The sequence below is a fragment of the Anolis carolinensis genome, chromosome 1, assembly GCF_035594765.1.
Source record: "Anolis carolinensis isolate JA03-04 chromosome 1, rAnoCar3.1.pri, whole genome shotgun sequence".
Lineage (NCBI taxonomy): Eukaryota > Metazoa > Chordata > Lepidosauria > Squamata > Dactyloidae > Anolis > Anolis carolinensis.
The window spans coordinates 227095262-227122330 of NC_085841.1; the positions used below are offsets into that span (position 1 = coordinate 227095262).

Sequence of the window (27069 nt, forward strand, 5' to 3'; positions counted from 1 at the left end):
TTGACATTCACACCAGATTGCAGTATACCTGAGTTACTTCACTGAACAAGAAGTGGCCTAGTTATTTTTTATTTTTGGCTTTGTCTTAACTCATTCTTTCAGTAGAAGCAATTTAATCTGAAACAACACCTCCCCCTGTGGGAAGCAGCTTTTCTAATTTCCAAAATGAATAACATACAGGGGTGGGGAAGGAAATTGCAAAGTGGGCTGGAAAGCACTTCAGAACATTTAAGTTTTCTGACACATGTCCACAGTCACCAGAATAATGTGCACGATTTCAAGGAGTTTGTGCAAAGGTTGTTTGAAGGCCCCTTATTTAATTTGTCGGCTCTTATTACAAGGAGGTTCCACAATTTATAGTGCTATTCCAACACTTTCATGTGATGTGTTTTGTCCTTTCCCACCAATATCAAACTTCAAAGGCTATAGAGTGCTTTAGATGAAACACAACTTAATGATTTTATCTCATAATGGATTCTGGGAATCTTTCCTATCTGATGCTGTTAAATATGACAAATGAAATGAGAGTTTGTATTCCCAGCTGTAATGATTTAACATATGCTACCGAACAGCAAAACACTCCTCCACTCAGGTCATTGCAGGGTATGGACTCACAAGAGTGGAGTGGGACTCCTGAGGGCCAAAGGACATGTGGAGTGAGGACATAAAAGATAGAAGAAGATTCCACAGAAAAGGAAAAGGGGAGACACTTGCTTTCCAGCAGCAGAAATGTATCTTTGCTTGAGCCAAAATGTCACTGTTGAGCACAACTACAGCTTCTCTTCCCTTTGATTCCTTGAGAAGACCTTTGAGGAATAACACATGCCAATAAGCATGTCACTATAAAAAATAACTTCTTTAAAACTTAACAGTAAGATTGGTGGAAAGCTGCAAGAGATAAGGATGGCGCATTTAACTCCATCCTCCCCACCCAAAATTCTGATGAAAATTGCCTCTCCCATCTTACTATAAGCTTGTGATGGGAGTAGGGAATCTCCCATCATTGCCAGTTGTGAGTTGCTATAATATCAAGTTATATGTGCATTAAAAGCTGTTTCTATAATTAGGCAAAGTGATAGCTAGGTGGAGGGCTCAGGCAACTTCTGCTCAGGGCTAGGAAGATAACGTTATGGTCAAAACTCAATAATTTTGCTCCCTTAGAATAAAGAGTAATTTCAAACAGCCTACCTTGTAATTCCATCCGTTACTGCTGTTGTATCACCAATATTGAAATAAGTTTCTGGTGCCATTCAGATTAGCTTCTCTAGGTGGAATGACTGGAGTGTCATGTCCTTCACTTTAGACAATGAATTGTGTGTTAGCTTCCCCACAGTGGTTGATGTCAGTGGGATGGTGAATCCATTCTAGAGATTAATCTGAAGCTGAAAAGAAGTATTATGGGTGCTGAGTCATACAGCCCCAATAGGTTCAGCAACATGGATTACTTCTTTCAAGTTCAGGGTAAAAAAAGAAGAAGCTGAAATCACTGTCCAACTGATATGGAAGCCACCAATGGCTACTGGCTAGCCCTGAGTAGATATTTATTTTAGAGTTGCTAGGAACGGAAATTGGTTGTGTAAAGGAGGAAAATTCATCAGGTGTTGCTTGTGTGACAAGCAGCATCAGATGAAATCCCCTCTTTTAAAGAATGATCTAAGGAACAAGAGCCCAATTCTTTATTTCACCAGGCAACCCATGTCTCTCTGTGTATGAGTGTTTACACATGCACAAGGAGGCATGATGTGTGTATTGTTGATCAAGAACACAGCTATTCTATAGATATAATGAAACTTGTGCTTTATGTCTGATATATTTCAGAATGATACGGTTAGCATCTCATCTACCTTGCCCGTGCCTCTTAGATGCCTTCTTCTAATCTTCTCTAGCACCAATGTTGGAACTGCTCTCCAAGGCACAATTCTCTATGCATGTTGATCATCATACTATGTTGAGGACATCAGAACTTAAAATGAATGTTGATGGAGGCCCAGTCTGAAAAAGGTCAAAAGAACACTGTCATCACTGGCAGTAGGAACTGGATGGATTTGTTCCCACTACAGTCAAAAGCCTGGTGCTCTTTCAGTTGACATTTGAGAATCTGAGTCTGATACTAAGATCTGTTGTTATTCTCTTGACAAGTTATATTTACATATTTTAGGGAATTTCAGATTATTGCTTTATTTTCTCCTCTTCTTCATTAAAGGTCATTGAATGTTGTGGGTGTCTAGAAAATAATGCACTAATTGTGAATGGCTATGGAAATACAGTTAAGCAGCTGTCTTGAGACACCCAGTACTGCTTTCAATGTATTGCTTTTGAAGTTAGGGAGTGGGAATGTATAGAAAATAACAGTAAAGCAATGTTTTTATCTTCTCAAATTATGTTGCTTAAAACAATTGAATGGTTTGGGGACATGGTAGTACTCTGCAGATTCAAAGTGGTGGAGTCTGGAACAACACATTTCCGAAAAAAGGAATAGTGTGACATGATGAAGTCATTTATTACTGAGCAGCTATGGGATGGTATTATAGGAGATAAGTTTCTTTGTGTAGATCCAAGCAATGTTAGTTTCTTTCAGAAAAGATAAACCAAGACACAGGGACCAATAAAAATGATAACAAACATCCTTCTCTGGGAAGCATTTTAGCCATGCTTAGAAGTAGCCCGCCTAAGATGATAAAATTTAATGAAAACTGATACCGATAATCTTATTCAAAACCCATTACCTCCAGTGGGTTATAGGCTTGTCATTTCAGATACAACATATGCCAGATGACCCATGTTCTGTCCCTCAAATTTCAAGGAAGTACTGGGAAAGATGCATATTTCAAACTTGGGGAGACTTCTACCAGTCACTATAGGCAAGGGGAGTGAGAAGTCAGATCTGACCATGGTGGTCCATGCCTTAGTTACCTCTAGACTGGATTATTGCAATGTGCTCTACATGGGGCTGCCTTTGAAGACGGCCCGGAAATTACAATTCGTACAACGCTCGGCAGCCAGGTTTCTAACTGGAGCAAAATACAGGGCGCGTTCAACGCCACTGTTTAAGGAGCTCCATTGGCTGCCGTTTATCTTCCGAGCCCAATTCAAGGTGCAGGTCATTACCTACAAAGCCCTAAACGGTTCGGGACCCACCTACCTTCGAGACCTCATTTCCCCCTATGAACCCGCACGATCTTTTCGCTCGTTGGGGGAGGCCCTCCTCTCACTTCCACCACCCTCACAGTCGTGGTTGGTGGGGACGAGGGAGAGGGCCTTCTCTGTCGTGGCCCCCCGGCTTTGGAACTCGCTCCCCAGGGAGATCAGGCAGGCCCCTACCCTACTCTCCTTTCGGAGGAGCCTGAAAACCTGGCTCTTCCAGAAGGCCTTTGATGACTGATCCCTGTGGGATTGACCTGTTTGCCTACTCAGTATTAGACCCTCAGGTATGCCTTCCCCAGTATTATAATTGCACTTTAATTGACTATGACACCTGGGTAATCTCCCCTCCCTGTTGACATTGACATATTTGCACCTTGACCCAGATTATTGGGATTTTAAGATTTTATTTTGTATGTGACTTTTATGACTGTTTTATTGTTTGATGTTTTATTGTTGATTGATCTGTTTTTACTGTTTGTTTTTGTTTTTATATTGTTGTTCCGGGTTTGGCCCCATGTAAGCCGCCCCGAGTCCCTTTGGGGAGATGGGGCGGGGTATAAGAGTAAAGTTATTATTATTATTATTATTATTATTATTATTATTATTATTATTATTGTTATTATTATTATTAGTCAAAAACCTGTGTTGTTTTTGTCCCATTTTCGTCTGCTTCCTGTTCCATTTACCAGAAAATTCCTGAAATCGGGAGAGGGAAAATACCATTTTGTGATCCATCCGCCAGAAGTTCCATTTACATATTGCGAAGATTTGGCCCATTGGAAACAAAGGAGGAATTTGTGAGGCTCCTCTTTCAATAATTTTTATGGCTATCAGGAAGGAAATGGCCACACTTGGAGAACACATTTATGACTGCAAATCTCCCAACTTTCAGAATGTTTGGGTCATGCACTGTTTTGTAGGATTTTTTAAAATTTTCTACAAATAAAGGAGGAAGGTTTCTGGACTGATGCAGGAGTACACACAAGCTGGAATGTAGGACTGGTGAGGGAATAGCAGAAAGTCAAAGAGATGAACTAGAAGAAAGGGCTTTTATGTAATTTGAAAAAAAATTGGGGAGGGGAAGGCAGTTCAGAGTACAGAAGCCAGAAAGTAATGCCGGGGAGGGATTCAAATTGAAATAATATTCTCCCAGTGAGTACTCCAGGGAGTTAGGCTATTTCCTAAACATATCCCACACTCAGTCAAGTTAATGCAAAAAAAAGGTAGAACTAAAAAATATTTAAACACACACAAAAGCCCTTTTGAACTCACAACCCCTCCCAATGCCTGCCCACTCACCCACTCCTCTCTAGCAAAATTAGTAAAATAAAAGAAGGACTATGAGAAAGTTGTTAACTAAGAAATTTTAATGCAGAAGAAAAAAAGTGATCCCCTATGCACTAGAAGCAGCAATGGCACTGAGATATAGAACATGGAGCTAGCTAGCACATGATCTCTCTCTCTCCTTCTGAAATGTCATGATGCCACAGAAAAATGGCAGAGCTCATCCTGATATATATACATCAGCTTTGCAAAAAGACATGTGATCCTCTTTCTTCTTCTGAATGGGTCTGGCAAGGCTAATGTGAAAAACCCACGTTCACGGATGCTCTTATCATGTGGCAGCCAGAAGCAGCCAAAGATCAGCCGTCATGTGCTCCATTACTACTGGGGCTCCTGGCCTTGTACGTTTTGGGGGAGGGGACGGCTACTGGATCACCAGAATTCCCTGAACCAGGCATCACAAAATGAAATCATGCACACCCCTACTGCAGGCACTGGCAGCACTGAACTAGATTAACCAATGATATGACTCAGTATAAGGCAATTTCCTTTATTCTTCTTGTAAGTGAGTATCCTATGTAATCTCCTGATGCAAGCATCTTCTTTATTAAAAGAGTATTGACAATTTCAGTTGCTTCCCTTTGTACATCCTCCTTTAGTCTGCCTTTATGGGTTATATAATATCCCAAACTTGGCTGCTGCTACTACATCCTCTCCTGCCTATAAGCACTGCATTTGTTAATTTCAGGTAGCCCATACCTGTTGCGAGTTGGATCATTCCAGATACTTGAAACTTCCTGACACAATTCTGATCAGAAATATATAGAATATATGTCTTTGTTTATGAAGATATCTGGTGGTGTGTGTGTTTTTTCCAGAATTTTCTTCCATATCCTGTAGCTCTCTGCCTGCAAATTTGTTAGGGTTGGAAGTTATTATCATTTCTTTGCCTTTTCACCACCACTGCTGCTGCAATGTTTCCAGTTCACAGGATGTTCCTCCCAAAAAGAAATTGTGTCAAAGCTCAAATTTCTGCTGATTACTCTACTTGCAGCAAGAACCAAATAGAACACATAACAACCAAATGGAAAACATTGTAAAATGATCACAGCACACCCACTTGACCCACCTTAAAATAAAAAAAAATCATGCCCAACTATCCTCTTGTGGAAAAACAAGTCTGTCATTTGTGAGCAAATAACTTACAAATCCTGGGATTTCCATTGTGAGTTCAGAAATCTGTCTTTTACACACCCAGCCCAGGAAGTCTTTAAACATAAAATGAGGCTGTAAATGTACATTGCCCAGAGTGTGGTCAATGAATCAGCAGTGCTACAAAAGTTCAGGGTGAAATGTCAGGTGCTATTTCAGCAGCCTATCTTTCATAACCCTTAAGGCATCCCTCTGTGAAAGTTACTAGAACTTACTAAAAAAAGTCAAGTAGCAAGTACAAAACCGTATTGCTCCTTAGGAGAAAAAATGATCACAGAACCAATTCTCTGTGAGGTGATAGTCTCCCTAGCTACAGATTGCTTAATGCAGGGGTCCCCAAACTTTTGAAGCAGAGGGCCAGTCCACAATCCTTCAGACTGTTAAGGGACCAAATTATCATTTGAAAAAAAACAAAACAAATTCCTATGCATACTGCACATGTCTTATTTGTAGTGCAACAACAACAACAACAAAACAATACAATATTTAAAAATGAAAACAATTTTAACCAACATAAACTTATCAGGATTTCAATGGAAAGTGTGGGCCTGCTACTGGTCAATGAGATAGTGAAGTTAATTAGGATTGTTGTTGTTGCATGCCTTCAAGTCATTTCAGACTCTGGCCGAGCCTAAGTCTAAAATTAATTATTTATTTACTGCATTTATTTACTAGATTTATATCCCACCCTTCTCACCCCGAAGGGGACTCAGAGCAGCTGTATGTACACACAATATATTATATTATTAGCATAACACAATATTAGCATTATATAATACTATATTGAACTATACCACTATACTATTATATAATATGTAATATATAACATATAATTAATATTATTTTATGGTATTACTATCAGTATTATATTGTATAATATTATTATCAATATTATACGCATATACAATATATTATATTATTAAAACTGATATAAAAATATTATATTATAAAACTGAGGGCGGGGGCCAGGTAAATGACCTTGGAGGGCCGCATCCGGCCCCCGGGCCTTAGTTTGGGGACCCCTGGCTTAATGCATAAAAAGATCAGCCAGTGTAGGCATGTTTGAATCACATCAAATCAGTATCTTACAAATGGGAAAATTAACATTCCTTCATAGTTCTAAAAGGATTTCTTCTTCTAATCTGGGGCGCATCCAGATAGCTCACAAAAAGTCCAAGCTCCCATGCTTTTACTTGGGATGTCCAAATGACGCCTCAGGTAAAAGTGAATTAATTTGGCACAAAACAGGAAAACCCTGCTTTGTGCTGAATTAATTAGGTACTGGATTACACTCAGGTCTTCCTGAAAGACCTTAGTCTAATCCAGTATGGCCACTGTTGGGACAGTCCTGGGACTTCTAAGGGTGAAGTCCGCACAGTCCACTTGTGTTTTCCAGCCTCCATAAGTCCAGAAAATGCAGAGAACTGTAACCCCCTCCCCCAAAGCCTCAGAAAGCCTTAAAAACTAAACATTACTTACCCGGTTATTCCCCTGCTGCTGGCCCTCTCCTAGCATGTAGAAATGATGTGCCAGGAGAAGAAGGGCCAGGAGTGATTTTCCTCCTGCCCCCTTCTCCTGGCACATCATTTCTACAAGTCAGGAGAGGGTCGGCAGCAGCATAATGATGACCAGTTAAGTAATTTTAAGGCTTTTCCCGGGGGGTGGATTGCTGTTTGGGTGTTCTGCCAGAAGGTCCGGCAGGACTTTTGAACACCCCCAACCCCAGGACAGCACATGTTTTCTGCCTGTGTCAGATCAAACTTTTTTAAAGCCATGGTCAGACCAGAATTTTCCCCTGTGTGGAACTGGCGTTTGTCTCTGTTGAAACACTTCACCATTCTGTTTGTTTGCCCCAAATATGATAATATATGATTGAAATACATGACAAGCTGGAATGTGTCCAAATGACAGGAAAGGAGATTTCACCTGAACATTAGGAAGAACTTCCTACCTGTGAGAGTTGTTTTGCAATGAAATTCTCTGCCCCAGAATGTGGTGGAGATTCCTTCTTTGGAGGCTGGATGTTTATCTGTCGGGGGTGCTTTGAATATGATTTTTCTGCTTCTTGGCAGGAGGTTGGGCTGGATGGCCCACGAGGTCTCTTCCAATTCTATGATTCTATGAGGTGGTATTTGAAGAACCAGAAGAAGGTCCAGACCAGGAAAGGCTGCTATGAAGGAACTCAATAATATTTTCAAGTTTGGTTGACTTCCCATCTGTGTTTTAGGATCTTTTTCATTCATTCCTTTATTGGTTTGTTCATAATTTTTCTTTTTTTTCTTTTTCTCTTTTTCTCTCTTTTCTCTTTTTCTTTGCTTTTTTCTTTCTACAAAAATAGTTGTTTTCCCACTTTCGATGTACTCACAACAGCAAAACAAATAAAAATTATTATAAAAAATATTTTCAAGTGTAAGTTTTATCATTAAATACCAAAATCATAATAATTTATGCCATAGTAATTCAGATTCCTATGTATGGTTGTGAAAGATAAATAGCGAAAAAGGCTTACATGAAGCCCGACCTTCCTCTTCTTTAAGAAACTGTTAAAGACACATCTATGCACCTTAACGTATAGAGAGGAACAGGATTAACATAATGGGCACCTCTTAGCAGCTATGGTCTAAATGAAACTACAACAAATGTCAAACATGTTCTGCAACTTGGTCATTAAATTCTGTATGGGTATACACTCACTATAGGAGCCTCCGGTGGCTCAGTGTGTTAAAGCGCTGAGCTGCTGAACATGCAGACCAAAAGGTCACAGGTTCAAACCCGGGGAGCGGAGTGAGCGCCTGCTGTTAGCTCCAGCTTCTGCCAACCTAGCAGTTCAAAAACATGCAAATGTGAGTAGATCAATAGGTACCGCTCTGGTAGGAAGGTAATGGCGTTCCATGCAGTAATGCTGACCACATGACCTTGGAGGTGTCTACGGACAATGCTGGCTCTTCGGCTTAGAAATGGAGATGAGCACCAACCCCCAGAGTCGGACACCACTGGACTTAACCTCAGGGGAAACCATTACCTTTACCTTATACACTCGCTTTGTGCAATAATGTTTTTATTGACTGTTATGTTTAAATTTATTGTTTTTTTCTAATTTGGAATTTTTATTATAATGAGTATGTTATCGTCATTTTATACTTTTTGATATTAAGTGAAGTAGTTGTAGCATTGAATGTTTGCCATTTTATATGTATGTTAACCGCCCCGAGTCCCTCTGGGGACAGAGGGCAGTCTAGAAATAAAGATGATGATGATGATGATGATGATGATGATGATGATGATGATGATGATGATGATTGACTCAGCTGAAATCTACTGCTAGAGGAAAGTTCTGTGGACACCATGAATTGCAAGAAGATGAATAAATAGCCCCAGATAGACTAAACCTGAATTTTCTACAGATACCAAAATAATTAAACTATTGTAGTTTTGACATGTGATTGGAAAAGACAATAATGTTTGTTAAAGTGGAAGGCAATAAGAAGTCTACACAGTGACACAAAATTTGCATAGGGTTGATGTAAATCAAAGTCACCTTGATGGCAACAACAGCAAACTAGTAAGGAATTTATTTAATTTTAAACAAAGAATCTGTCCTTTTATGACTGAAATCCATTAAACAGAATTTTGAGCTTTTTCATACTTTTTGCAGGGGGTTGGACAGGATAGCCCGCGAGGTCTCTTCCAACGCTACAATTCTATGATTCTATGTGAGTGGTTGTTGCCTTTCCTTGTTATAACCACCCCCTTCCCTAATAAACTGTATTCCTATATTTCCATATTTGGATACACTGGTTTAGAAGGGAATTTTCCATTATGTGCAAGACTGATAATCCATTCCACATGTTACTAGGACATTCACATTTTCTGAAGTTATGAGCTTCTGTAGCTTTGTGTAAGACAGTCCAACACACCCTTTGTATTTATATTTCAATAAATTGGCTATAAGGTGGAATTAGAATTGCTTCATATTGCTGAAGAGTCTAAGAAAGTGGTTTGCTTTATAGTAACAGTTGTTCCCTTTACCTTGCAGGAGGCCCCAATACATGGAGAACAAGAGATGGAGAAAGACTACTGTACCTTCAAGTCAACTCTCACTGGTTGCAATCCTGTAATAAGATTTTTTTTCTACCAAATTCATTCAGCCGTCTTCAGAAGCTGAGAACCTGTGACTTGCCCAAAGTCACCCAGTGAGTTTCCATATCGGATCAAGGATCCATTCTCCTGAAGTCTTTGTCCAGTTCTCATACCACTATGCTGGTATACCCTCCAAGCTGCCTTCATCATTGACAATAGTGTGTATATGTACACTAGAGGTGTGCACTAAAATGTTTCCTTCGTGCTGTCATTTTGTTTTCTTTTCTTACTGACAGATGGCTTCTGCTTTGCTTTCCCACTACAGCGGATGTGTATGTACCGATGAGTGTTAATAATAATATTAATATAAATAACTATAGTTATTCTGGCATCCTAAACTGAGTCTGAAAGAGGAGTGCCTCCCAATTACATCCAATGTGTCTCAATGGGTCTTGATGGTAATATTTATTCTGGCACCCTAAGCTGAGTCTGGGAGGGCAGTTCCTCCCAATTCCAGCCGATGTGGATCGATGGGTCTCGATGATAATATTTACATTAATATTTAGGACAATGTTTATTCTGGCACCCTAAGCCGAGTCTGGGATAGCAGTGCCTAGCCTACCAATTACATCCAATGTCAATAAATGGGTCTTGATAATAAGAATAATATTAATAACAATAGTACCCTGGGGAAGACCCAAACATTTTAAACGTTGGTAGGCTAAAAGGGGTCGAAATGCCATCCATGTGTGGTCATCCATTTGCCATCCATTTTCACCCCTCTAGCCCAAAAACCGAGCAGGGTGTGTGTGTGGGGGGGGGGGAGGTGAGCCTCAGAAGCCCTCCCATTGCAGACAATGGTCCAAAAATTTTCATTTTTTTTCGTAAGCTAGATGAAAAATTGTGTCGTATAGGTGGCCCATTTTGTTAGCGGGACACAAATACAAAAATAGGACAACACAAATGAAACTGCACAAAATGAACAGCAATTCTATATAAATGTAAACCTCGAATGTACACATGAAAGAGAATTCAGACATTGTATTGGGACCTTTCAAGCTGTGTAAATGTTGGTTGCAGAGCCATGTGACCTAATTCCACCATTTGGCAACATGTCTGGGGCCCATCCTTAGGTAAGAAAGGGTCTCCTAGCTTACCCATAAGGGTTCCTTGCACAGTTAGGAAACTCTTTTGTGTGGAGAAGCTCTACACATAAACGATAGGATGGCATGGGCACTAGGTGAAGGGAGACATTTGTGTAAACTTGCTTGTATAATCCTGCATACCCATATGTTCTTTGAGAGGGCTCATCTAATCCTCCCTGTAACTTGGCATTCAAGACATTTCCTTGCTAATTCCAAATCTCCCAAATAATCCAAGCAAGTTGCAATTCTAAATAACATGATCATATTTATTTTTCTCCCCCAAATGTCAAAAATTTACTAAATTACACAAGAGCAGCCAAAAGCAAATTCCCACAGGCAGCCCTCTTGACATCTTTTTAAACCTTTAAAAATGACTTTTGGCCTATGTTTCAAATGTTTAGTTTAATGGTTTATGAAGCAAAGTTACAGTGAAGGCAAATGTTAAAAGAAAAGAAGCTGCCCTAGCAAACAGCGTGGATTGCAGCAGCACTATGCTAATTTGATAAATCAACAACAAACTACTTTTAATTAGCAAGGTTAGATTAATAACAGAATTCTTCCTTCTTAAAGACCCTGGGATTTTATTGGCCTAATACTGCAATAGGATATTTATTCTTGAGAATTCATTGCATTATGAAAGATTTAGGAAGTATCCTTTTTCATGGTATACTACACTCCTTCTAGACTCTGACATTATTGGCTTGTAGGTAAACTATTGCTTCCTTTGCTGCATGACTTGAACTTTCACACATTTAGCCCGAAGCTTCAACTAAGTCTGACATCAGCCTCCTGGCACTTAAGCTTATAATAGCTCAATGTACATGGTAACATTTCTGCAGTTCTCATTTTAGGCAAGCTATTTGTATTTGTACAGCATATGCATTTAAGGAAGGGGATCAAGCTCCATGGGCAATAAATCACCTAGTGCACTGATATTTTCAGTGAATAAAATATAAGATCTAATGGCAGAAGTCAATGAAAGTTATTGCTACCTTTTTCATGAATCAAAGATTATGGTGTAGTAGGATAATAATTAAATACATCTAAGTGTGGGATTACTTGGTTTGCTGAACATATGTGGATACTAGAGGGAAAACTGAAGACATCATTCAGTACATGGGTCAAATGTACCCGTCACTAACTTACAGCTAGAAATGGGCTGTATCACCAAGCATCCAACCTATCATACATCTTCAGTGTGGACACTTTCAGGGATCTGGAAGAGGCATTGGAGGATTTGTAAAATGCAACCAGATAAATGTATGTACGTATTTCTTTACATTCTATCCTGCCTTTCTCTTGGCAAGTGAACCTAAAAGGCTTGCAACATAGGTTATCTCAAAATATGGCTAAAAAAATCTAATAATATTTTTAGGAAAAATAAGAAATAATATTTAAACATTTTAAAGCACAACTAAAGATTTTTAAAGCGTAAATATTAATACACATTGTAGCCTATTAAACTCCTTTCTATCATAATAAGTGTTCCCATGTTTTCAAAATAACAGTAAAAGACAACTGAAATTTATGTCGTATAGGGTTGTGAGGAAGTACGTATTAAGAAGTTTGTTTTGTACCTACATATTAAACAAATGTATTGCAGTTAGATTCACTATGTATTTCTCTGAAATATTACCACATTATTTGCATTCATAAAGTGGCCGTGAGTGGAAAATGTTTAAGAAGCCTTGCTTTAGACTGCCTGCATTTTGAGGTGGGTTTTAAGCTCTACGTGATTTTTTATCTGATCATCAATCAATCGAGATATGGGTTTTACTATATCTTTAAAAAGACCACTATCTGCCATCAAGCATAACTAAGGAGGTATTCCTTACATGAGAAATTCATGGGGCCACCATAAGTCGATAGGAAACTTGAAGGCACACACCACAGAGAAGCTCATCACACCTGATACATTTCTTCAAGATAATGGGCTTTCTCCATGACACTGGGCACCATGACAAGGCAGCTGTGGTACACAGTTTCTTGAAACAGAAACAAAAAATTTTGGCCCATTATTTCATCATCCATTATTCCATATGAACTCACTTTTTACACTTTCTTTTTTTCTTTTCAATACCTAATATGGCCTGATATTGGTAAAATACAATAGGGAGTTTGTAACACAAGGATACATTTCAAATTGAGCCCAGATTTCTAAAAAATCTTTTTTCTTTTTTGCTTGGATATCACTGCTGGTTATTGGATAGTTGGAAAAGATTTCTGTCCTGCTCAAGAATCTTAAAAGTGAATTGTGATTGAGTGAGTTAGACTTATGCTATTATAGTTCAGGAACAGGATACTAGCTGATACATTTGACATATCATTTAATGTGTTATTCTAACAAGTAACTTTTCAAGATCCAGTTTTTGTGCAAACAATCAACGTAGCATGCTCTCCTCCCACTTTTGGTCTTGCCCACTTGAAGGCTTTGGACTGGCTGCCACAGTTGGCATATGACCCTGGAAAGGAAACCATGACAGAATTAGTTCTTGACCCACAACTGTTAGAGCAATATACAAAGAAAGTGCAGTCCTACAGTTTACTCCATTTATACTTTCTGCATTCTCTAAGGCAGAGATCATCATCTCAGTGCACTATACATGTTTGGATTATAATTCCTATAGTCCAGTGTTTCTCAAACTTTGGGCCATGAGAACGAAAATTCGATCCGCAAACCTCCTTCCTCTTTATTTATTTATTTTATTTTATTAATTTTATTTCTGCTTCTTTCTGCAGAGCTGACCATTGCATCGGACAGACCACATCAGCTCTAGATTATGAAATATGGTTTTCTATGGAAAAGTAGATGGCAACTACTGGTTCTGTATCAGAAACTAGAACTGATGTGGTCTATCCAATGCAATTTTCTGAATCATCACCCAAAATAATCAAACCAAATCTAAAGTTGACCAAAAACTGATTGGAGAGTGGTCTCTGGTCAAGTGGGCCCTGGTCAAAAAAAGGTTGGCCACCACTGCTATAGTCCTTGGGCACTAGCCCTGTAGCCTGAGATTTATAAAAATTGAAATTTTTATTTGTGTTCAAAGATAATTTAAGGATTAATTGGTTACTGATAGCATTCTTGTGTGATAATTATTCTGAATTTGTTAGCATTATGGTTATGTGTTAAAATGGTTTTACACTTTTTGAAATTTAATAGCGTTTTTCTCCAACAATTAACAATTGTTATAAGCTTTTTATTATATATTTTGGCTTATCTTGGTTTAGCCTTTTGCAAGCTGCCTTGGGGCCCCTTGCTAGGAGAAAGATGTCCTGTAAAAAAACAAGTAAACAATATTTTATAACATCTGGAGGGTTGCACACCTTTTTTCTAAAATCAGAAAGAGTTACCTGGCCCCAGTTTAAGCAGTTTTCTCAATGTGAAAAATAATATAGTTCAGTATTTCTGCTGTCACAAGAAAGAATGTCATCTTACATCTATATCAACAACATTCACTGGTGCGTTCCTTTCATACCTCATGTATGTTTGGGACTCCTTACATATTTGTCAAATTCCAATTTCTTTCTCTCCAGGCAACAGAGAGTTGAGGCCTTTGACAGGTATCAGCAGGGCATTTTGCAAAGCCAATTAAAGGAAGGTGAGACATGTTTACAAAAAGGATGCCCCTTTCAACAAGGCTACTTGAGAGAGTGTTTTTTTTCCTCCCTTCGGGTTCATTTTCTCACAGTCCTCAATAAGAAAGGCAATTAACAAAGAAAATCAAATATGTTAAACTAATAGCAATAATTAACAATTAATTTAACAATTCATTTCAAAATGAAAAGTCATAGCACAAGGCATGACTATGGTAAGATTATTTTTGCATGACTTGAGATGTTAAGAATGTATTGTATTAATTACCAACCTCCCTAATAATTTTTTTAAGACAGGAGAAACCTGTCAAGCCATTAAAAGAGTAGAGAGCGTCCATACCTGTGCTGTTTCCCTCACACCATGTACATTTCATCACCAAAGACTTGTCGGCTGAATGTTCCATTAGGGCTTTTGGTCTATGTGTCAGCGTATGACTGCCAGAGAGTTGTCATCAGAACCTTAGACCTAGTTACCTACAAGTACATGCTGTAGATTGTCGACACCATTCAGGGAATATGTGTTACTAGTGTTAGAGAGGAAGAAACCTATTCTGGGACTGTCACTCATTCTCAATGTCAAGATATTTGAAAAAGAGGACAGGAGAATACTCCCAACACATTATTAATTCCACTCTTCTGTGACATGCATTATGGGAGTTTCACTATCTGTTCTGAAGAAACTGGAAATGGTCACCAGACAATAATCTGTCAGTAACATCTCTGATGGGACAACGGCCCATCCATTTCCCATGAGCTGCTGCTCAGACAACAACACTGCAATGCATTGAAGTATTCTAGGGGCAGTTTATTCTCTCTGTGAAAAGGAAATGTCCTCATTTTGGACATCAACTGACAGCTTGCTTTAAATAAGGGTTGTAAAGTTGGTGATGTGTGTCTGACTTGCAACCTGGTCTTCACCTTTAGTGCAAACATCGTATACATTTTCTAAACTATATTGACATTTATGTAGAGTTCAACAAACTCTGCCACCTATGACTATAAAGGATGCTTCTAAAGGGGATACTATATATGGATACTAAAATGTTTTAAAATTAAATTTCTTGAAAACAACTATTTTGAACCAAGTTTCCTTTATATATGTGTGTGTGTGTGTGTGTGTGTATGTATGTATGCATATATATGTGTGTGTGTATGTCTGTGTGTATGTATATATGTGTGTGTGTGTATGTAGCATGGTATAACAAGCCAGTGTTGCAGCAATGGAAAAAAATTGTTTATTTAAATATTCCTTCTACAATGCTTAGTTGAAATGTAATGGGGTGGAAAGGCTAGGAATGGTATTTTGGAAAACATGATCTTTCCTTTCAGTTTTCAACATTTTTCCACCCATTTGTGAAAGTTTGCAATATTACACATAAGGATGTGGGTGCTGGATAAGATGGATTGTATCTTTCTCATCAAGGGAACCAGGCTGATCCAGTTGTATGCAGTTGTGTAGTAGAATCATTGTGCCTGTTTGGATGAGCAACTCAAATCCTTACTATTCTTCCCCCTTGCCTTAAAACATCACAGAGGAACCTTCCCAGATTCTTCATGTGGAACTGATCAGCTCAAGATCATTTCTGTGGAAATATGGTCTAAGGGCTACAAACATAGCATAAAAAGGTAAAGGTTTCCCCTGACGTTAAGCCCAGTCATATCTGACACTGGGGATTGGTGCTCATCTCCATTTCTAAGCCAAAGAGCCGGCGTTGTCCGTAGACACCTCCAAGGTCATGTGGCCGGCATGACTGCATGGAGCGCCGGTGTGTTAAATATGGAGGATCTGTGCCTTATCTCAAGGATGAAGAAAATACAGCCTGGGGATTTCCTGTGGTTCTTGAACCCCACTTTTACATCCCCCAAGCCCAGTGCTCCCAACTAACTCCACTAGGGCCAATTTTGGGTCAGACTTTTCAATTGAAAAAAGAGTTTTTAAAGGAAAGAAAACTCTTCACAAATGCAAGCATTTGTCTTTTCCCCCTCCAATCCCCAAACTAAAGTGGCAATGGGAAGAGATGCTTGATCGCTTTGGATGTGACCTAATGTGCAAGTGTAGCCCCATCCTTGTCCTATGTATGACAGTCCTAAGTATGCAATACATTACACCTTTATTCACAGTGTCAACCTCTGAAGCATTGTTCAAAAACACAGTGTTGCTTTGTGCTTAAACAAGCAACTTGCCTAAATTACAGCCAGATCATAATGGAAATGTATAAGACCTATAAACTATTTTCATTTTCTGCTTTTTTTTTAAAGAAGCATTGTAGGCCTAATGTTATATACATAATAGATGGGAATGGCTCCAAACCAATTCATTGCATAATCACCTAATTAATACAATCTGTAATAATTAAAAATCCTTTGGAGAATTTGAGAAAACATTTCACTGTGCATGTGCTGTTGATAATTTTAAGACTCAATGTCTCATCTGTTTGCTTATTTTTAATTTGGTCTTCCAAATTGCCAGCAGCCTGATTACTGTCTTGTGGGCCACTCACAAATTTCCTTTCTAAAATGGAAAGAGGGAGACAGACCTCTGTATATCAGTCCAATACAATGGCTGAATGTTGTATCAATTGTTTTAGGTGGAGCAAGAGCAAGATGTGGGTTTACACCAAGAGATTGCCCCCATGTCAGGTGATATTTATGGTGTAGTGGGTACGAAACAAAATACACTGAACTATTTTTATGAAAGTGTATTCCTATATGCAAGAAGTGATCTCTCTCCTTACTTCGTTTGTCTTGAGAATAGTACCTCTCCATGATATAAAGGACTGTCTTAGGAAGATTTGCAGGGGGTTGGACTAGATGGCCCATATGGTCTCTTCCAACTCTATGGTTCTAAGATTTGCAAAAATACACCATTTGTTTATGGGGAAAACATAGGAAAGGTTGGAATAGAATGAGTTTGGTAAAGAATGAGCATGTTCAGATAGCACAGAATGCTAATTAGTTGTTGAGGAGAAATAGGATGGAAAACAAGGATGGTGGAAATGGAATAAAATAGCACTACAACAAACTAATACACAGAAGCTTAAAGAAGAATGGAAACCATTTATTGAATTAATGGGAAACAAGAGGAAGATGACCACAGTAGGATTTGTGGACTAAAATAACACAAACAGTATATAGACAATTGTGTACTATTAGCATATTGTATATTTAAGAAACTCTAGAGGCCTTAGATAATTGATTTAATAGTACGTTCTAATTTGAACAGAAATTATTGTAAGCCTTGTTATTTAGATATTTTAGAAGGAAATACAGTTATACAAATACATCATTTTTCTGAAGTGTTAAAAGAGATGAACATATGAAAATGTAATATAGTGAAGTCTATAATATTAATTCGCTAACAAAGGAAACTGATTTCCCTGGATTTATAGGGAAACAATTTAAACTAGAAAAATACATACAAAGAACTGGAAAATAATATTGAAAGAGTACTGGAAATGAGAAGATATTACAACAAGAATGTATCTGCTTTGCTATACAGGACATTTGGAACTTTTAAAATTATCAATGATGTGTACAATAATACATGTTTGAAAGACATGGATGTTACAACTAATATGTGTATGTGTGTGTGTGTGTGTGTGTGTATTATATTACCAAACAAGATATTTATATAACTCGAATCTACTAAGTCGAGCTCCACAACCACACCCTCACACCCACTTTAATTTTTATCTTTTTTATGTGTGTAAACAATTTTATGTTTCTATTTCTATTTTTTTTAATAACCTATTACCCAAAAAAGTATGTTTTTAGCATGTCTATTACTTTGAATAGTAATGGCACTCCATGCAGTCATGCCAGCCACATGACGTTGGAGGTGTCTACGGACAGCGCCGGCTCTTTGGCTTAGAAATGGAGATGAGCACCAACCCCCAGAGTCGGTTACGACTGGACTTAACGTCAGGGGAAAACCTTTACTTATTATTTTGAAAGAAATTGAAAGTTTTAAAATCTTTTCAGAAATACTACTGAACGTACCATATTCATGGAGTCCATTAATTTCCTTAAGGGCAGACTTGAATTGTGTGAAGAATTATTTCACGCTATGTGCAACATTTTCCATTATTCATTCTCAAGTTGAGTATTCCTTATCTGGAATTCTGCAAACCAAAATAATCTAGAATTGGGAACATGGGTGGCAGCGATTGTGACATATTTATTTTCTGATGGTTCAATGTACACAAAAGTTGTTTCATGCACAAAATTATAAGAATATTGTGTATAAAATTACCTTAACATGTGTATAAGGTTTATATGAAACATTAATGAATTTGATGGGGTTTCTGTCTTTGAAATATCTCATTATGTACATGTATACAAAGGCAGGTAATCTAAACCCCACAACACGTCCACTACAAAGCATTTGGGATGAGAGATACTCAACTTGGATAATGAGAGTGAATGAACATATTTTTGTCTACTTTCTTCACAGTGTGCATAGTTTTATCAGTATTTTTGTCACTCTCCCATTCCTGGTTACTTTTTGTGTCTTTAAACTAACCATCAAATACTATAACTTTTCCTCAGGCCATTTTGGTAGTCCTTTTCTAACCTAAAAATATCATTTCTTGAGTTGCGTAACCAGAATTGAAAACAATATTCCAAGTTTTGTTCTATCATAAATTTGTATACCAATATTATAATGCAAGCATTTTTTTAAAAAATTAGACCCCTTCTTTAATTATTCCTTATACAAAATGTGTCTTTTTCATACCATCTGTCCACAAAGTCCACATTCTCAAGGAGCTTCCCATTACAACTTCAAGATCTCATTTGTTTTCAGACACCACCAGGCAATGTTTGTTTCTTTCATTATTTTGATAATAATTGGAATAAGAAAATAACATTAAATGTACGGTCAATCTAGGAGGCATTCAGTGCATGAATATTAGGAAATCAAGGAACTTATGCTAACTTGTAAGTGTAGAGTTGTTCTGATCTGAATCTTAATTGTGAAATTCAGTTATCATTTAAAATGTCACTAAATAAGTTTCTCAAAAACATTTATTTTATTTGGTTTTGCATTAGTGCTATTTATTTTTTAAAGTTTATTATAAAAGCAGTATGTGACTAAAGGTTAATGCAGCCAAGACCCACAGCATATGTGTCATTTTTTTTTATTTCAGGAGGCTTGGAAAACCAGCTTCCAGCAAGGATGAAAGTATTGAACAATTAAATCCTCACATTGTGAAAAACAGAACAGAACAGAATGTCTAAACCTGACAATGATTCAGATTTGTAAAAAAACAAGCTTATGAAATTAGAATCCACTCAGAGTCAATTTAAGAGGTCTTATTTATCTACTTAAATGTTCAAAATATTAGTACAAATAGGGATGAGCAAGGAATTTATTTTTACTTTTCATAAGAATTTACCTACATCAACAGATTAAGGGAAAAAGCAGAAAGATCTACATGTCCTATCTAAGGAGAAATAGCATTCAACTTTCTAGAAAGCCAATGATAAGTCACTAGAACCAATGAAGACACAGTCCCTTGTCTAGTGTTTATATAAATCATCTACTCAAAACAGCCTTGGACCCATAGCAAAGCCTAAATAAGAATGAAATTGTTCTAGAGAATCTTTCTGACCCAGAAATCCCTAGAGCTGAGATTGCACCATAATTGATCTTTCTTAAAATTAATTTTTAAGCTGTGCAATGTTTTAATATTCAATGTTTAACCAGTGCAATGTTTGAACACAGTAATGATTTCTTTAAATTGCCTGCACCCGATCACCCCTTTATAATACCATTCTCAATCTAACTTGATTCATGTAGCTTTTCTAGTCCACAGTTGCATAAACATATTGATGAGTCAGCATGTCCTCAATTCTGCAAGCAACAGCTTTAGGAACCAAGAAAAGTTGTAAACCTCTGTTCACCAGCTGCAGTTTCTGAGAAATGTGTCAAAAAGACTCATGGTCTTCTTTAAAAAATATGGATCGATTTTTTTGTCTAGTTACTAAAGAAAAAGTGCCTTTACACATGAAATGGATAATTTTAACACGTAATGAGGAATCCTATTTAAAGGTTATAACATAATACACACATCTGGTATCTTTTAATGAACTACTATCTGAAATAAGAGTGGAGCTGGGATGAGGTCAGAACATGCTAACATGAATAGGTTCTTTTCCCTCACAAGCATCCTTAAGGTTGCATCTCTTCCTCCGTCTTGAAAAAATGATCTGGTCCTCAATACAACATTTTAATGAGCACAAGAAGCTGCCATGAAATAAGTTGTATTTTATTACATTTGACTGAATAGTAGGCTTGTGCACGGATTCATTTTGGTGGTTTGCCTTTAGTTCTTTGGCTTGTTCAGCTTGTTCAGACGCTTATAACGGCAAGGGCTCCGTTGCCATGTTTTTTCAACTAAGGTGGACAACGTGGCTGCCGGTCACAGCTACCTTCTGTTCTACTCGGGATCACACAGCACGTAGAAAGGCTGTTGTGTGGTCGCACAGGGTTTCCCTGTGAGTCCTGCCTGTTGGGCCTATCAGAATAGAAGAAACACATGACGCGTCTTACGCAAGCTGTGTCTATTTAATGGGACAAGTGGGTCTATTTATCACTTGCATTCTAGCTCTAGAGAGAGGTGTTTCAGTCTGATTGCCTTGCTGCTCACTCTCAGCTTTTGTTTTGGCTTGGCTTCTAGCATTGAATCTTTTTGATTTTCCTTGATTTTTCTTTATTTTCTTGATTCTTTATTTAGTGGGACTGGAACTTGGAAAGTATAGGTGGATGGGTGTGCGCCATTTGGGGACTTGTGGGTGGATGTGCTTTTCTTTTAGGGTGGCTCTGAGCTTTGAGTCACCCTTTAGCTTTTACTAAAGCTGTCAAGTCTTGGCTCTGCCTTTTCCTCTCCTCTGCTTTAGTTCCCTGTTTAGGCTTTCCCTATAGTGTAGATTCCTCCATTTGTATTAGTTTTGGGGTGGAGCTTTAAAAAACCCCTAGAGGCCAGTCTCAGTTGGTTCAGCCCATTTACCTCACAGAGCCTTCTTGCAAGACATTCCCATTTTCTTTCTGTATTAGAGCCACAGAGGTGGTGGCCTAGATCTTGTCTGGAAATTTTAGGCCCCAGCAATTCAAACAGCATTCTCAGTATGTACAGTACAAACTACATATACCACCAGTCCCAGAGACACCAGAAGCTTGTGGCCAGCCCAATTTTCACAAAGAGGAGATCAAGTCCTTTGCCTCAGAGACTTCCATAATCCCAGAAAGATGTCTGCACCCAACAAATTTCTCCTTCGTAATGTATTCTTTTAAATTATCCTTTAATAGTCCTCGGTGGAGGTAGCCCTTTATTCCTCTAGTTTCCAGTAAACTTATTTTGGTTAACTTTTATCCTGTCTAAACTGCTTCTATGTTAAAGGACCTGACCTCAACAGAAGGTATTTAGATAGCCCCCAATCAAAGCCAGACATCATAGTTTTCTTTTAAACTCGGGCGTGCCATCATAAAAGCCTTTAGCTTCTTCTCTTATCGCTCCTCCCACCTCTCTTTCAGAAAGTACTTTTAAAAGATAGTTATTAATAATTATAAGAATTCCAGAAAACAGAAAAGCCTAATTCTCAAAAAAACTATCAACCTATCTACCTAAACAATACCTAATAATTTCTTTGCTTTGCAATCTCACCACAAGTTCTCTCTGTTGTTTATATTTCTCTCTGTGCTATTTGACTCCTTAATTTCATTTAATGATAATGATGATGATGATAATTATTATTATTATTATTATTATTATTATTATTATTATTATTATTATTATTATTGTACCCCAGAGCTGGAACCCTTCTGACTTTAGACACCACATCAGTTGAGTATTAGCAGCAAGTAGTTTATTGAAGAATATATGAAAGCCAAGCAATAAAAATGATGCAAAAAGTATAGTCCAAAAAGGTATCTTCAAAATGTAACAATTAGTCCATGAATTTCAAGGTGCAAAGATAAAACACAAGGTACAAGGTTGTAAAATCCAGAAGAACAAGGCAGCGTAAAATTCCAATACAGGAACAGGAACTTATCAATACTGGAACCATGGAGCTAGAAAACCACTTGAAATCTCCAAACAGGAATGTGGCAAGACTGGAACCATGAAACTAGAAATCCATTTGGAAGCAAGACTGGCATGAAAAATCAACATTGACCACATGAGGTAAAAAAACTTTCCCTTGTCTCTGATAAAGCTTTTCCTTTCTCATGCAATGAAAAGAACACATTCTGTTTCACTTTCCCACCAGATAAAGATTTACTTTCCCCTTTTCCCCCCAGAAAGGAACTCACCTTCGATGGTGAGTTTGTTTACAAAAGTCTGGTTGCCTACCTTCCAGCTCATTAAATTCTGCACCTGACAAATCATCCTCAGAAGATTGATTCTCAGAGAAAACCTGCTGAGGGCCTCTCTCAGGAATTTGGCCTTGTACATCCTCACTCAGTTCGCAAGAAACCTCTGGCTCGAAGTCAGGCCTGTCAAGAAAACTATAAACCCCATTATCAGGCCCAGAAACCCCAGCATCCCCATTGACATCAGATACTATTACAGTCTGAACTACAACAATAATTTGGCTGTTGATGTTTAATAATAATAATAATAATAATAATGCTGTTTCTGCCTTGCCTTTCTGAGTCAGTGAAGCCAATGACCTGCTCTGAGCAGCTAAAACTGAAAATAATATAATATGCTTTAAAACACTGTTTTTTTCCAGACATGGCTAGATTTCCCACAATACATTTTGAATTTTTTTCCAGTGGATCATACAGAAGTGTTTTTTCTAATCAGGAGACATGCTGCTTGCTTGCTTGTGGATGGTGGGATGCAGGCCGCTTCCAGTATGTTGTGAGAACAAGGAAGAAGTTGCTATTGTTTTTTTATTAGTAAAGAAAGTATAATAGTGGGTTGTGTCATGTAGAAGTGCATCTTTGACATTTGGCAGGAAGAAATGATTACCTGTTTCTGATCCTGGAAAGGTTACACGGCAGGGCCAATGGAGGATACTTTTTTTTGGAATTTTTAAAGGAGATTTCATTTCTAGAAAGAAAGGAAATTTGTAAAAATCAGGGGAAACCCAAATGTTATGAAACTTGGTGGGCCAACAGAGGTAGATGTGTCCTCCAAGTGTGGCCATTTTCATCCCAAAATCAGTAAAATTTATGGGAAGGGGAGCCCAGGAAGTGCCCCCCATTGCCGCCAATGGGCCAGATCTTGCTGCATTTTCTGGCTGTGGGCTGAAAATGGCAATTTGAGTACCCACCCATTTTTGGGAGGTGCGCGAAAACGGATCCGCAGGTCTCCTGAAATTCAGATAGCAGAAATGGTTTGAGGTTCAGTCAAAATGCACAAGCCCACTGAATAGCCAGGATTCTTTACTGTGATTGAAAATTGTTCAGGAAGAAATCTTACTCATTGCCTTTTGTGTGTTCAACTGGCTATACAAGAATGATGGGTGATATTCCAATATTTCAGTGGCCTGTCTCTAAGGCCCCTTCTATACTGCCATATAAAATCCAGATTATCTATTTTGAGCTGTTTGCATCTAAGAGAGCAATTGGTAAGAGAACAATTGCCAAGATTTTGTTTCTAATGAGAATGGCAATACCACAATGTGAAGGTGTCACCAGTGACATAGCACATAGTAGAGGTAGAAGCTATAGCTGCCATTGCTGCTTATTATATTACCTACAAATGACAAATATTATTATTTGGAGTCTAAGAGAAGATTCAAATAGATTTATTTAGGACATTCATGATATATACTTTTGAACTTTGATGACTTGGAAAACAGATTTACCTTGTCAGCTGTCTTTTTTTGGAGGTTGACAAAACTAGGCTGATAACCTGCAACTTCTCCTTAACCTGTTGTCAGATTTCAGTTGCCAGCCATAATTTGTATTAAATGTTTTTGAAAAGCAGAAAGACAGCTATGACTAAAGATATCCAATGCTACCTCGTTGTGTTTATTTGCTTGTGCTTCTAAACAGTTACAGTAATTCAAAATGAGCAGCGCTCATTTGCATTAATTGTGACCCTTTGGTGTAAGGTGATGTTGTGGATTATTTGAAAAGCCACAGTATGTTTTGTGACATCATCATGACATGATGTAAAACATCATGTGACAGCTTATAATGCCTGGATGTCATCACACCTTGCATCAAGATCCCCAAAACAACTTTTGTCAGGATACTAATTGCCATGTGCTTCAGCCTCACTGTTCTCATCTGTTTGATCTTGGAGAAATGAAGTAGGAAGAAAAAACAATATACATTCTGCCACTTGTCATGTCTAATATTATTAGGAGAATCATTTTTTTAACAGAAGGAAGTTTGTCAAAGAAATATTTTAGAGCTATGGTGCATTGATGTTCCTTCTTTAGAAAAGAAAATCAAATCTGGTGCAGTAGTTATTAGGTTGAATGGCATTTGAGACATTCAGGTTCCAGTATCCACTGAGCCATGAAATTCAACTGATGAACTTGGACCAATCACTCTCTTCCATGGAGTGTTGATGTGAGAACAAAATGAGGAAGAAGAGAGCCATGTGTTCATTGGCAAAATATAGGATATAAAGAATACATTTAAAATCTCACACTGACCTGTAACTGATGTTATTATTTTGATTGATATCCTTTATTTGGACCATATTTTGGTACATCATATCTTTTTACCAGAATTAGCTTTCTCTACTTGCTAGGGAGGGGGTCTATTTGCTGGCCTTCACTGAGTGAAATCAGCAGTCAAATAGTCCCCATCGGGACTAATTTCAGGGTCAGGGCTGACCTAGCTGGGTGGCCTCATCCCTGAGCTCAGTTAAGTTCCAGGAATTGGATAGCAACTGGCACATTTTGACCATTCCATAAAGTTTACATAAAATACTTTTTCAATGCAATGCAATGTTGTTAATTAGAAGTCTATTCTATTTGAAATTATTATAACATTTAGTTTACATAAGTCCCACCACAAGTTATGAAGCACTGATCTGCAAAACCATATTGTCAGATGTAATGCCATGCCCGGGCCTTTGGGAGAACTATGGTGTCTGGCTTTACTCGGGGGGCTATCTATACCTTCTGTTAAGATCAAGTCCCTTAACATACAGAGACACTTTAAGCAGGAGGAAAGTTAACCAAAACATGTTTACTGAAAACAGGAAAATCAAAGGGCTAACTCCACCTGGGACTATGGAAAGATAGCTTAAAACAATACATTACAAATGGAGAATTTGTTGAATGCAATCATCTTTCTGGGATTCTGGAAGTCTCTGATGACTTGGTCTTCTACTTTGTGGAACTTGGGCTGACCACAAGCTTCTGGTGTCACTGGGACTGATGATATATGAATTTTATACGTGCTAAAAATGCCTGTTTGAATTGCTGGAGCCTAAGATCTCCAGACAATATCCAGACCTCAGCCTCTGTGGCTCTACTGTAGAAAGAGGAGGGGGCCTAGCAAGAAAGCACTGTACAGACTTATGGACTGAACCAACTGAGACTGGCCTCTAGGGAGGTTTTTAAGCTCCACCCAAAAACTAATACAAATGGAGGCATGTACACTATTGGGGAACCTAAACAGAGGGGACTGAAGCAAAGAAGAGGAAAAGCAGAGCCAAAGCTTCACACCAGACAAATCTGAAGCATTTGTTTCTGCTCTCCATCCTTCTGTCTGTATAATAATCAGGTAAGAAAAAAGAAGGAATGCAGAAGTTGGAGCCCAAATCATAAAGAAACATATCCCATACATTTTAATATAGGCATCTAATGAGTTGCAAAAGGAAGAAACTTCCTGACTCCAAACAATAGGGAGTATGCTTCTTCAGTATCATCAATGGCTCATGTCATGAATTATCTAGCCATAAATGCAATTGCATTTTCTGATTATGGAAGTTTCTTTGAGATAGGGATGTAAGCAATTTTTACAAATCATTCCTATTCTCACAGAGAAAAGAAAAACAGTCACTTTGAGAGTTCTTTGCATTTTGTGAATTTTGGTGAAAATGTTGTAAAGGTTTATTTTCACAGATAGACTTGGGTACAAAATCCTATTGCAGTTTTGTTTTTACAAAAAATGGTTCAGTACATGAAAAAAAACCTCCAAAATTCATATGGACTCTTACAGGCTTATCCAGCATGGAAAATTATAATCTAGGCTCACATTGGTGAAAAGGATTCAGGGACATCGTGTTGATTATCCCTTTCTTCTGCACTCCTCAGTATTGTGGGTCAACTGGCTCAAAGGACAGAGGGAGCTATTGGGAGCAGGAGGAACCAGCAAATAATATCACATCTCCAATCCCTTGGTGGGGATAATATATGAGGAGTTTACACCAGGAGAAGTTAGGACAAGAATTTCCATTTTAGAAAATGTACATGTGTTGCAGTAAACAACTGAAAAGAAGTGTTTCTCCTACATCTTTAACACAATATGTGGAATACTTACTCTGAGATGATGCTTGCCCTCAAACAACTTATATTGAGGGTTGTTATATGTTTTCTGGGCTGTATGGCCATATTCTAGAAGTATTCTCTCCTGACGTTTCGCCCACATCTATGGCAGGCATCCTCAGAGGTTGTGAGGTATGGAGAAACT

General features: G+C 38.0%; 1 long non-coding RNA gene across 1 annotated transcript; it reads right to left on the reverse strand.

Annotated features, from left to right (window-relative positions):
* Nucleotides 1-13186: 13186 nt before the first annotated feature.
* Nucleotides 13187-22960, reverse strand: LOC134295610 (uncharacterized). Its single transcript, XR_010002242.1, has 2 exons — nucleotides 22814-22960; nucleotides 13187-13327 (listed from the first exon to the last, which is right to left on the reverse strand). It is a non-coding gene; the product is annotated as an uncharacterized LOC134295610 (long non-coding RNA).
* Between the last annotated feature and the right edge of the window lie 4109 nt (nucleotides 22961-27069).